General features: G+C 47.6%; 1 protein-coding gene across 6 annotated transcripts in view; it reads left to right on the top strand.

Moving 5' to 3' along the window:
* The window catches only part of LOC135101675 (uncharacterized protein K02A2.6-like), a 55,113-nt gene extending 46,553 nt beyond the window's left edge, over positions 1-8,560 (top strand). For 2 of the 6 annotated variants that reach the window (XR_010269365.1, XM_064005996.1), the window contains 3 exons: positions 6,105-6,270; positions 7,623-7,749; positions 8,156-8,560. The gene's annotated coding sequence lies outside the window, so the exon portion shown is untranslated. Of the gene's footprint in view, positions 1-6,104; positions 6,297-7,622; positions 7,750-8,155 lie in introns of all 6 variants that reach the window. The other 4 variants (XM_064005998.1, XM_064005997.1, XM_064005999.1 and 1 more) reach the window with 4 other exon arrangements.
* Positions 8,561-10,000: the final 1,440 nt, after the last annotated feature.

Genomic DNA, 10,000 nt, shown 5'->3' with positions numbered 1-10,000 from the left:
ACCCTTACGGTCCTGGCCTGGCCCCGATTGCCAAGCTGCTGGACACCCCTGAGGAGCTGAAGCGTTTTGAGCCCAAGGGCTGCACCATGAAGGTCCGGCCGGAGGAGAACGAGGCTCGGCTGAACAGAAACAAAGAACGGGGGCGCAGGGACAGGCCGGAGAGGGTCGACAGAATGGACCGCCCCAGGGCAAAGGAGAAGGACAGACGCACGGACGCACAGGCCACGCAGGTCCGCTCCATCCACCCACCCGTGCACAGAAATGCTGGTATCTCCACGTTGACAACTGGCCAGAGGAAGTAAGGACAGTACCTTGTGTCCCTGCCTCTGCTACCCCACCCCCTGCCCCGCCCCCTGCCCCAGCCCCCCGCACACAAGTCGGCCAAGTCCAAGTGGGACTCTGACACAGAAGAGCAAGTGGACGGACAGAAGTGAGGGGAGAGAGAGAGGAGGAAGAGAAGGAGGAGAGGAAGGAAAATAAAAATATAATCAAGAATTTGGAGGAAGAGGAAGACCAGGAGGTACAGGTGAAGGAAGAGGAGGAAGAGGAATAGACTATCCCAGAGAAGATGAAGGAAGAGGAGGAAGAGGAGGAGGAGGAGGAGGAGGAGGAGGAAGAGAAGGAAGAGTGAGGCAAAGGTCTTCCCCGATTGTTTGACCGAAGAATACGAAGCTTTCCTTATGATGGTGGATGGAGGAGGAGGAGGAGGAGGAGGAGGAGGAGGAGAGGAGAAAGAGGAGGAAGAGGAAGAGGAGGAGGAGGAAGGAAGATGCAAGAGAGAGGTCACATCACTATATAAAGAAGAGGAGGAAGACTACATGAAAATTGAAGAAGAGGAGGAGGAAAGAAGAAGAAAGAGGATGAGAGAGGAGGAGGAGGAAGAGGAAGAGGAGAAGAAAGAACAGAAGACCCTGGAGAAGATGAAGAAGAAGAGGAAGAAGCAAATGAAGGAGAAGAGGAGGCAGAAGAAACTGGAAAAGAAGGCAAAGAAGAAGAGGAAGGAGAAAGAGAGGAAGAGGGTCAAGAGGAGGAGGAAGAGCAGTGATAGTTCAGTACAAATGGAGGAGGAGGAGGAGGAGAGAAGACTTACAAGAGATAAGAGGAAGAGGAAATAAGAATGGACTGCAATAAGTGGCAGAGAGGAGGAGGAGGAGGACGATAAACGCATCACCTCGAGGAAGAAGAAGGAGGAGGAGGAGGAGGAAGAGGAAGAGGAACAAGAAGAGGGTAGAAGATTCAGCAGACACTCGGATAATGGTGAAAGCCCCTCTTATACTCCACCAAGAAGACTGCAAGAACAGGAGAAGGAAGAGGAGGAAGAGGAAGAAGAGGAGGAGGAAGAGGAGCCACTTTCCCCATTGGCTCGGTTGGGGTCGATAGCAAGGAGTCACCAAGGGAGTCATCGCCAAAACGGGGCAGAACCGGGGCATTCCGGGTCACCTCAGGGTCAGAGAGGAGCTACCCGGCCAGCGACACGTCTGGGTACTATGACCTGACCCCGGACTCCTCCAGCGGGGCATCCGGGGCAAAGACATTCAATTTAGAGGATATTCCGTACCCTACCAGAGAGAGTGAGAGGCACAGCCCCTCCAACATGTCCCTCTCCTCCTCCTCCTCTGCCCCACCCACCCCGCCCCGCCCCCCCACCCCAGACACCCTGGATGCCATCCCCATTCCCCCACCCACCCTGGACCTCACCAACATCCCCAAGCCGCCCGTCACCTTCACCATCACCCCGCCATCCCCCATCCCCAGGCCCAAGAAGGACCCCCTGCCAAGACCCAAGCCCCCGGTCCCCCTTCCTCCCATGGCAGCTGCCCCACTGCCCCCCTTATCCGTCCCCTTGCCCTGCCCCACGCCTGCCCACAGGGAGGAGTCCCTACCAGCCTCGCCGCCCCGGGAGGTGCCCCCCATCGGAGGGGCGCCGGTGTCCCCCGGGGGACATGACAGCGACGACGACGAGCCCCCCGTCCTGCATCCCCCGGCCCCCGAGCCCCGCCCCGCCCCACCCACCACCAGCCACACCACCATATAGTGAGTTTTGTTTATGTTAAGAGATAATTTATTGGATTCCAGCCAGTTGACCACATGGATCAATTCAATATTCATTGAATGTTGAATGTAGTTCACTTAGGACCAGATACAAACAATAATATTCTCCAATTCATTTAAGAAATCTTTTAAATTACCACTAGGAGAGAGAGAGAGAGAGAGAGAGAGAGAGAGAGAGAGAGAGAGAGAGAGAATGTTTTAGATATTATTATTATTATTATTATTATTATTATTATTATTATTATTATTATTATTATTATTATTATTATTATTACATATTTCTCTCTCTCTCTCTCTCTCTCTCTCTCTCTCTCTCTCTCTCTCTCTCTCTCTCTCTCTCTCTCTCTCTCTCTCCCCCCCCCGCCGCCGGGAGAGGCACGCCGCCCGCCCGTGAACAGGTGTGGTTACATTATTGTCATCATGATCAGGCCGCCGCGGGCCGTGGTGGCGTGGCGCCGCGGCCTTCACCCTGCTCATGACACACGATTCCGCGCCGCCGGCCAGGGACCTCAGCACCGCCTTGATTCGCGCTAACACTTACCAGGCCTTGGCTTCCTGCGGCCTTCACCCTGCTCATGACACATGAATCCACGCCGGCCGGGACCTTACGCCTTCGATGTATGTACGTACGTATGGTCAGCCGCCAGGCAGTAGTAGTAGTAGTAGTAGTAGTAGTAGTAGTAGTAATAGTAGTAGTAATAGTAGTATTAGCAATATTAGTAGTAGTAGTATTAGTAGTAGTAGTAGTAGTAGTAGTAGAAGTAGAAGTAGTAGTAGTAGTATTAATATTAATGGAATAAAGGTAATGTGTCAGTGACACTTAAAAAAATATGCATAAATAAAGAAAAAATCTGTAACTTTCTTATTAATTGTGGTAGAATTATAAATGAAGTTTCATTTTAGGTGTACATTTTCCAACATTTCTTATCATGAAATCAGAAATATCCTATATCTGATAAATTTATAGATTGCATCTTCAGTCAGAGACGCTTTCCGGGCAAGAAAGGCATCATGCGACCATTCCCGTGGGAAAAAACCGTTAGCGCTCTCTCTCTCTCTCTCTCTCTCTCTCTCTCTCTCTCTCTCTCTCTCTCTCTCTCTTATTCGTTTTTTTCCAAACTTAATAAAATAACAATAATAATAATAATAGTAGTAGCAGTAGTAGTAGTAGTAATAGTAGTAGTAGCAATATTATTATTATTATTATTATTATTATTATTATTATTATTATTATTATTATTATTATTATTATTATTATTATAGTACTCCCGCAGCCCAGCCCGCCCCTACCACCACAGCCCGCACACCCTAGAGCGCCCCCCACATGCTGGCCTCTTCCCTGCTTCACGGCCAGGCCAGATTGCTACTCAGTGCGTGGCGTGGCGGCCTCAGGGCGTGGCAGCCGCCACACCCCCGAGGGCTCCTCGCCCCCAGACCACTGCCACGGCCCACACACCCCAGAGCGCCCCCCACATGCTGGCGGCTTCCCTGCTTCACCGCCAGGCCAGATGGCTACTCAGGGTGTGGCGGCTGCCACACCCCCGAGGGCTCCCCGCCCCCAGACCACTGCCAGTACCACAGCCCCGTGGTGCAGTACCACAGCAGCATCAGTCCTCCCTTCTCCCGCAGCCCCCCGTGGAGCCCCGATGGGGGGCGCCGCGCCAGCCCCACAGGGTGGCGCAGTCCATGCTACCAGCACCACCACCACCACCACTACACTGCCCCACCCCGCGACCGCTGGAGCCCCCAGCGCTCCCCACGCCGTGTTACCGTGTTACCCGCTCTCTGTTACCCTCTCCCCGGGGCGCCGCTCATCACCCCCAGACCGCCGTGCCTCCCCGGAGCGGGGCCGCTCACCACCCAGCCGCTCCCCACGCTACTCCCCGCGCCATTCCCATTCCCGGGGGGCTGAGGTCCCCCTGCCGCTCCCCCTCCCCACTGGGTGAGGTGTACCCCTACGAGCGGCGGGGCTGGGGCTGCGCAGCCAGGGAGTGGGAGGCTCTCACCACCACCATCACAGCCCCAAGGCAGAGCAGAGAAATAGGGAGGTTAGTAAGAGGAGATTCTGTTCTTTCCCTCCCCTCTCCCCTCTTCCTTACTTTGCCTCTGCTAATTACATTAACTCAGGTGTACTAATGTCTATTTTCCCCACAGGTGTACAACGCTGTTATTTTAACCTCCCCTCTCCCAAATCTCCCCAAACTAATCTCCCCTTTTTTTTTTTTTTTTTTTTTTTTTTTTTTTTTTTTATATTGATGTAATGAATTCCGATATAATCGTCTTAGGTAATCTCCCCAATGACACAAACAAACACTGCCCTTAACAGACTCCCCAAACTAACCTCCCCATCTCCTGCCTGAATTAACCTCCCCCAAAATACAAGACCCATATAATTAACCTTTCCAGTTACACTAAAACCGAACACAATCTTCCCATCTCCCCACCAGTCTGATCTCCCCACCTCCATATTCTGTTAAACAAATTTTCCCATCTCCCCATTCTAATACCACCACTACCCTCCCCCCACCTCCCACAATCTCCCCAAAATGAATCTTCCCATCTCCTCTTACTAATCCCTATTTTTCTCCCTTTCCAAACGTCACTCTCACCTCCCCATTTCCCTCTCTCCCCTAACCTTCCCATTTCCCCATACCCTCAAATTAATCTCCCCATCTCCTCATCTCACACCTTAAACTAAGCACACATTTTCCCTTCAGTTTCCTTCTCCTAACCTCCCCAGACTAAACTCCTCACCTTAACCTCCCCATCTGCTGCCCTGATTCCCCCATTTCCATCATAACCTACCTTCCAGTCTCACTACACCCTTCTTTCCCCCAACCTCCCCATTTCGTCCCCACACTAATCTCCCCATCTCCCCCAGGGCAAGGGCTATGGGTACTCTCCCCCTGCGGCAGTATTTGATGACGACCTCCGGATCATGAGCGAGGCAGAGATGTTCTCCATGGGGTTCCACAAGGGGGGAGAACAGCGAGTCTCCCCCCCCCCCCGCTCCCCCTCCCCCAAAACCCTCGATGCCAAGTCTGTGGGTAAGTAAGGCAAGGGGTGATGAGCGAGTGAATGGTGTGTTTTTTGGGGTGTTTGGGGGTGAAGGGGATGGTAAGTTTGTTTATGGGGGTGGGAATGGGGTGGGAGAGGGTGTCACTGGAGCTCTGCATGTGTTAATGGGTGGTAATGGGGGTGTTTTGGCTGTTAATGGGCTGAGAATGGGGAAATTTCAAGAGATGGAAATGGGAGAGTGAAAGTTTTGGGGAGTTAAAAGGAGGGAAAGAAAAAGACGTGTTTGTTTGTTTGTTTGTTTGAAAGAGAGAGAGAGAGGGGGGGAGGAAGAGGAGAAAAGAACAAGAATGAGAATAATGGTAAGATAAAGAGATATTCCACGATAAAGAAGAAAGGAGGAGGAGGAGAAGGAGGAATGGCTTGGAGGTAAAACAATAACTTACCATTATATTACCTCCTAAAACACCCCACCCCCTCTCTCTCTCTCTCTCTCTCTCTCTCTCTCTCTCTCTCTCTCTCTCTCTCTCTCTCTCTCTCTCTCTCTCTCTCTCTCTCTCTCTCTCTCTCTCTCTCTCTCTCTCTCTCTCTCTCCAGAATTCCCTGTGTGTGTGTGTGTGTGTGTGTGTGTGTGTGTGTGTGTGTGTGTGTGTGTGTGTGTGAATTAATTAAATGAAGGAAGGAAGGAAGAAAAGATTGAAGAAAGGAAGGAAGATAAGAAACGATAAGGAAGGAAGGAAGGAAGGAAGGAAAAGAAGATGAAAGGAAAGAAATAGAAGGAAAGGAAGAAAGATAAAGAAGAAATAAAATTTAGAGAAATACAAGGAAAATGAATGAGAGAGAGAGAGAGAGAGAGAGAGAGAGAGAGAGAGAGAGAGAGAGAGAGAGAGAGAGAGAGAGAGAGGCTGGCTGGCGTGACTGACTCGATTCTAAACATTGTAACTCTCTCTCTCTCTCTCTCTCTCTCTCTCTCTCTCTCTCTCTCTCTCTCTCTCTCTCTCTCTCTCTCTCTCTCTCTCTCTCTCTCTCTCTTGCAGGTACTCTCCCAGCCGTGTCACAGCTGATGATGATGATGCCACCCCCCCCCCAGCCTGAGCCACCCTCCACCCACCCCAGCCCTCACCAAGCCTCCTCCAGTAACCACCACCACCACCACCACCACCAGCGACGTAACACCCCACCCCACCCCTCCCCAGACCACAGGCAAGGTGACAGGCAAGGCATGTGAGGTGCGTCACAGCTTTAGTAACTTATGCAGGCAGTGGTGCAATGCTATGCCCACAACACTCATTCACTTTGCTGTTTATATGTATAAGATGAGTACTGGCTAAGGGTAAGACAAATTCTTGCAGGTGTGTGTGTGTGTGTGTGTGTGTGTGTGTGTGTGTGTGTGTGTGTGTGTGTGTGTGTGTGTGTGTGTGTGTGTGTTTAGGAGCCCATTAAATATTGGTTGTTGTTAGAAATGGAAGAGGCTCTGAGGGACTTTGAAAAGGTTGCTTATATCAGTGAAATGAGTAGGTGTGTTCTTGGAGACAGAAGCAGCATGTGGCCTGGCCACATTAACTCAATGACTGAGATAAGGAAGGTTACAGTGATGCGTGTATCTGAAATGTTGGTCTGGTTGGATCATAAGACTCAAAATTCTCAAACGCTTCTGCACTGCACCTCCACTACATTAAAAAAAGCTCTCTAGTTGATGTTACACAGGTTTCTAAGGGTGTATTTATGGTTCTAGTGGCATATTAACAAGAATTCCACATTAATAACATGATAAACACTCTTGAGAACCCGGCTGATCATCTCTGTGGCCTTGGAAAATAGTCATGGCAAGAGAGCAAGGCGTTTCAGAATAGGGCCCTTGCAACGTCTGGTGGTGAGGCGCTGAGAGCAGTGGAGCTTGAGTGCAGTGGTGATGTACTGATGGGAGGTGCGAGGAGGTGGTCTGGGGGTGTGTATCAATGCAGAGGGGTAACTGAGTGAATGGTAGACACAGAGAGAGAGAGAGAGAGAATATCTAAAGCTGTCATTAATCCCTCTTTATTGCACATATAAAATGTGTTTGTTATTCATTCATTCTAAAATACTGATCCTCAAAAAAATTAATGCAATTTTTATCTAACCCAAGCAAATTTAATGGCCAGTAATTCACAGTGGTGCCACAATTATTAGGAACTGTAATACTTGAAATCAAATGCAGATGCTTCCATTTCCTCCCCCTGTTTCTCTTTCTCTCTCTTTTAAGCAAGCTCTTTTCTCTAATGCACATCAAGCTTCAAGCAAATACTTCCTACTTCAAGCAAGCCAGACTTAACTTATCAATATTTTCTGTTGTGGCAGAGTGTTTGCCACACACACAGGCCAGTATTCACAAACGGTTTGCTCCCTCACCACAACTTTCTCAAACCTCACATAGATGATGAGCAGGGTTGTCAAGAATGTTTCTCCCATTAATGATGTAGAAATCTTGTTAATCTGTCATCCTATGGCCTCACCATAGGAATTGAATTGGAGGAATTGAGTTTTTGAGGCACTGAACAACATCCATGATGCTTCAGATCCCAGACTGTTGGATGTGACGCCACAAGACACAGGGCTTCGTAACACCAGTGCACGGTGATCAAGACAACACTGGACCAGAAAGACGCAAAGTACAGGGAACAACACAGTGCTTCTTCATTTTAGGTGTGCTAATCCAGACTCTTAGACAGGGCAGCACAAAATATAGATAGTTTTCACAACACTAGTGTACTATGATGATGCAGGAGAGCTAGGAGTGCTAGGATGAGTGTCTGGGGAGAAGCAAAGCCACCAGGAGACCAGAGGCATGGGTCAGCTGGGAGGCACTGAGTATCAATGAGTAAACAACTGATTACAGCTACAGGTGAATTGTAATCTGCAGCCTTGCTATACAAGACTTGACTTTCTACTTTCCCTCACCCCTATTCTCTCTCTCTCCACATTCTGAATACAACAGTTAACCACCATTCTCAATCTTCTATCTCTTTCACTGGTACACTCTGAAACTCTCTTCCTGCTTCTGTATTTTCACCCAAGCTTCCATACTAATTCACTGGCACTTGTCTTCCAGGTGAGCCAGAATGAGCTTGTTAAACTGAGCGGCCTCTTCAAGTACCACTGGAACTGTTCGTCAGAGGAGGAGGAGGAGGAGGTAAGGGAGTGCGCCAAGACCCTTTACAGCGGTGCAAAGGAGTGGAGGGAGATGAGGAGAAATTTGAAAGAGAACAGAAGTAGAATGACATCAGATAGCAGGAGTCCTTAGGATTTAGCACAATAAGATCAATAATTCTCTTACATGAGTGACCTAAAGTAAGGCAGTTTAGTCTGGCCTAACTTAACTGACCTACCTATTTCTGTTATGAGCTAAGATAGGCTATGTTAGGTTATATTAAATTATATAATTATTATTTTTTTTCATCATTATTATTAAAGAAAGGAAATAGAACCGAGAAAATAAAGTTAAAAATTATTGTTATTATTCTTTTTATTACCAAGATGATTGATTGATTGATACATATATTGTTGGACTAAAGCCTGCACAACAAAGAAGGATGATGCAACCTGCCACCCATCCTTTGGACATAAAACAATAGACACAGAGGATAGAAAAATATTGCACATACAAATAATACAAAGGGTTTCCTGAGAATCTGGCCCTTTTATGCTGATGCGGCCAAGTTTGTAACAAACAACTTTTATGTTGATGATGGTTTGAAGTCAGTAGCTACAATGGATGAAGCTGTCACTCTTATTCAGCAGAGCAAAGAATTATGTTACAAGGGAGGTTTCAACCTTCATAAGTTCTTGTCAAACAACAACAAAGCTGTATTAGCTGCAATTTCTCCTCATGAGAGAGCAGATGGAATTAAAAGTTTGGATTTTAGTAAGAATGAAGACACACTGCCTATAGAAAGAACTTTGGGAGTTGAGTGGTGCATAGAATCTGACACATTTCAATTTAGAATAAAGGTGAAAGACCAGCCACTCACCAGGAGAGGCATTCTGTCAACAGTGACCTCTATATATGATCCATTAGGTCTGGTGTCACCTCTCATACTGACTGGAAAGCAAATTTTACAAGAATTATGTAAGAATGCAGTTGAATGGGATGATGAGGTGCCAGATTATGTCAAACCTAAATGGATAAAATGGAAGGATGAGCTGCACAAACTAGATCAGCTAAAGGTACCTAGATGCTACAAACCCCATGACTTTGGGGAAGTAGGAAAGGTTGAACTCCATCACTTTTCAGATGCCTGTCAAGAGGGATGTGGCCAGTGCTCATATATTACATTAATTAGCAAGACTGGCCGAATTCATTGTGCATTAGTAATGGCAAAGTCACGTGTCACACCTCTAAAAACCATAACAATTCCCAGACTAGAACTAGCAGCAGCAGCAGCAGCAGTGGTGTCAGTTAGAATCCATAAACTCTTGAAGGGAGAACTTGAGTATAATAATGTGAAGAAGTATTTTGGACAGACAGCAAAGTAGTCCTTGGTTACATTGCAAATGAAGCAAAGAGATTCCATGTATATGTTGCTGCAAATAGAGTAGAAACAATAAGAGATCACACTTCACCAGATCAGTGGAAATTTGTAGAGACACAGTATATATATACCCCAGCAGATCATGCATCTAGAGGCATGACAGCGGATGAATTGTGTAATAGCAAGATCTGGTGGAACGGCCCACAATTCCTTTGGCAACATAGCAAAATGGATAGCCATTCCCAGTACAAGGTCATAAATGAGAATGATCCTTAAGTGAAGAAAGTTGTATGCCATGCTGTAGGTACACAACAACAGCCCACAGATATACTAGAAAAACTTAAGTATCTTTCTGATTGGTTTAAAGCAAAGAGGGCAGTTGCTGTATGCAACACATCCTTCTATAAACAAAAAACTGTGTAATA

The sequence above is a fragment of the Scylla paramamosain genome, chromosome 6, assembly GCF_035594125.1.
Source record: "Scylla paramamosain isolate STU-SP2022 chromosome 6, ASM3559412v1, whole genome shotgun sequence".
In the NCBI taxonomy this organism is placed as follows: Eukaryota; Metazoa; Arthropoda; class Malacostraca; order Decapoda; family Portunidae; genus Scylla; species Scylla paramamosain.
Note: the sequence above shows the minus strand (reverse complement) of the source record. Positions and strands in the feature narration are given on the sequence as shown.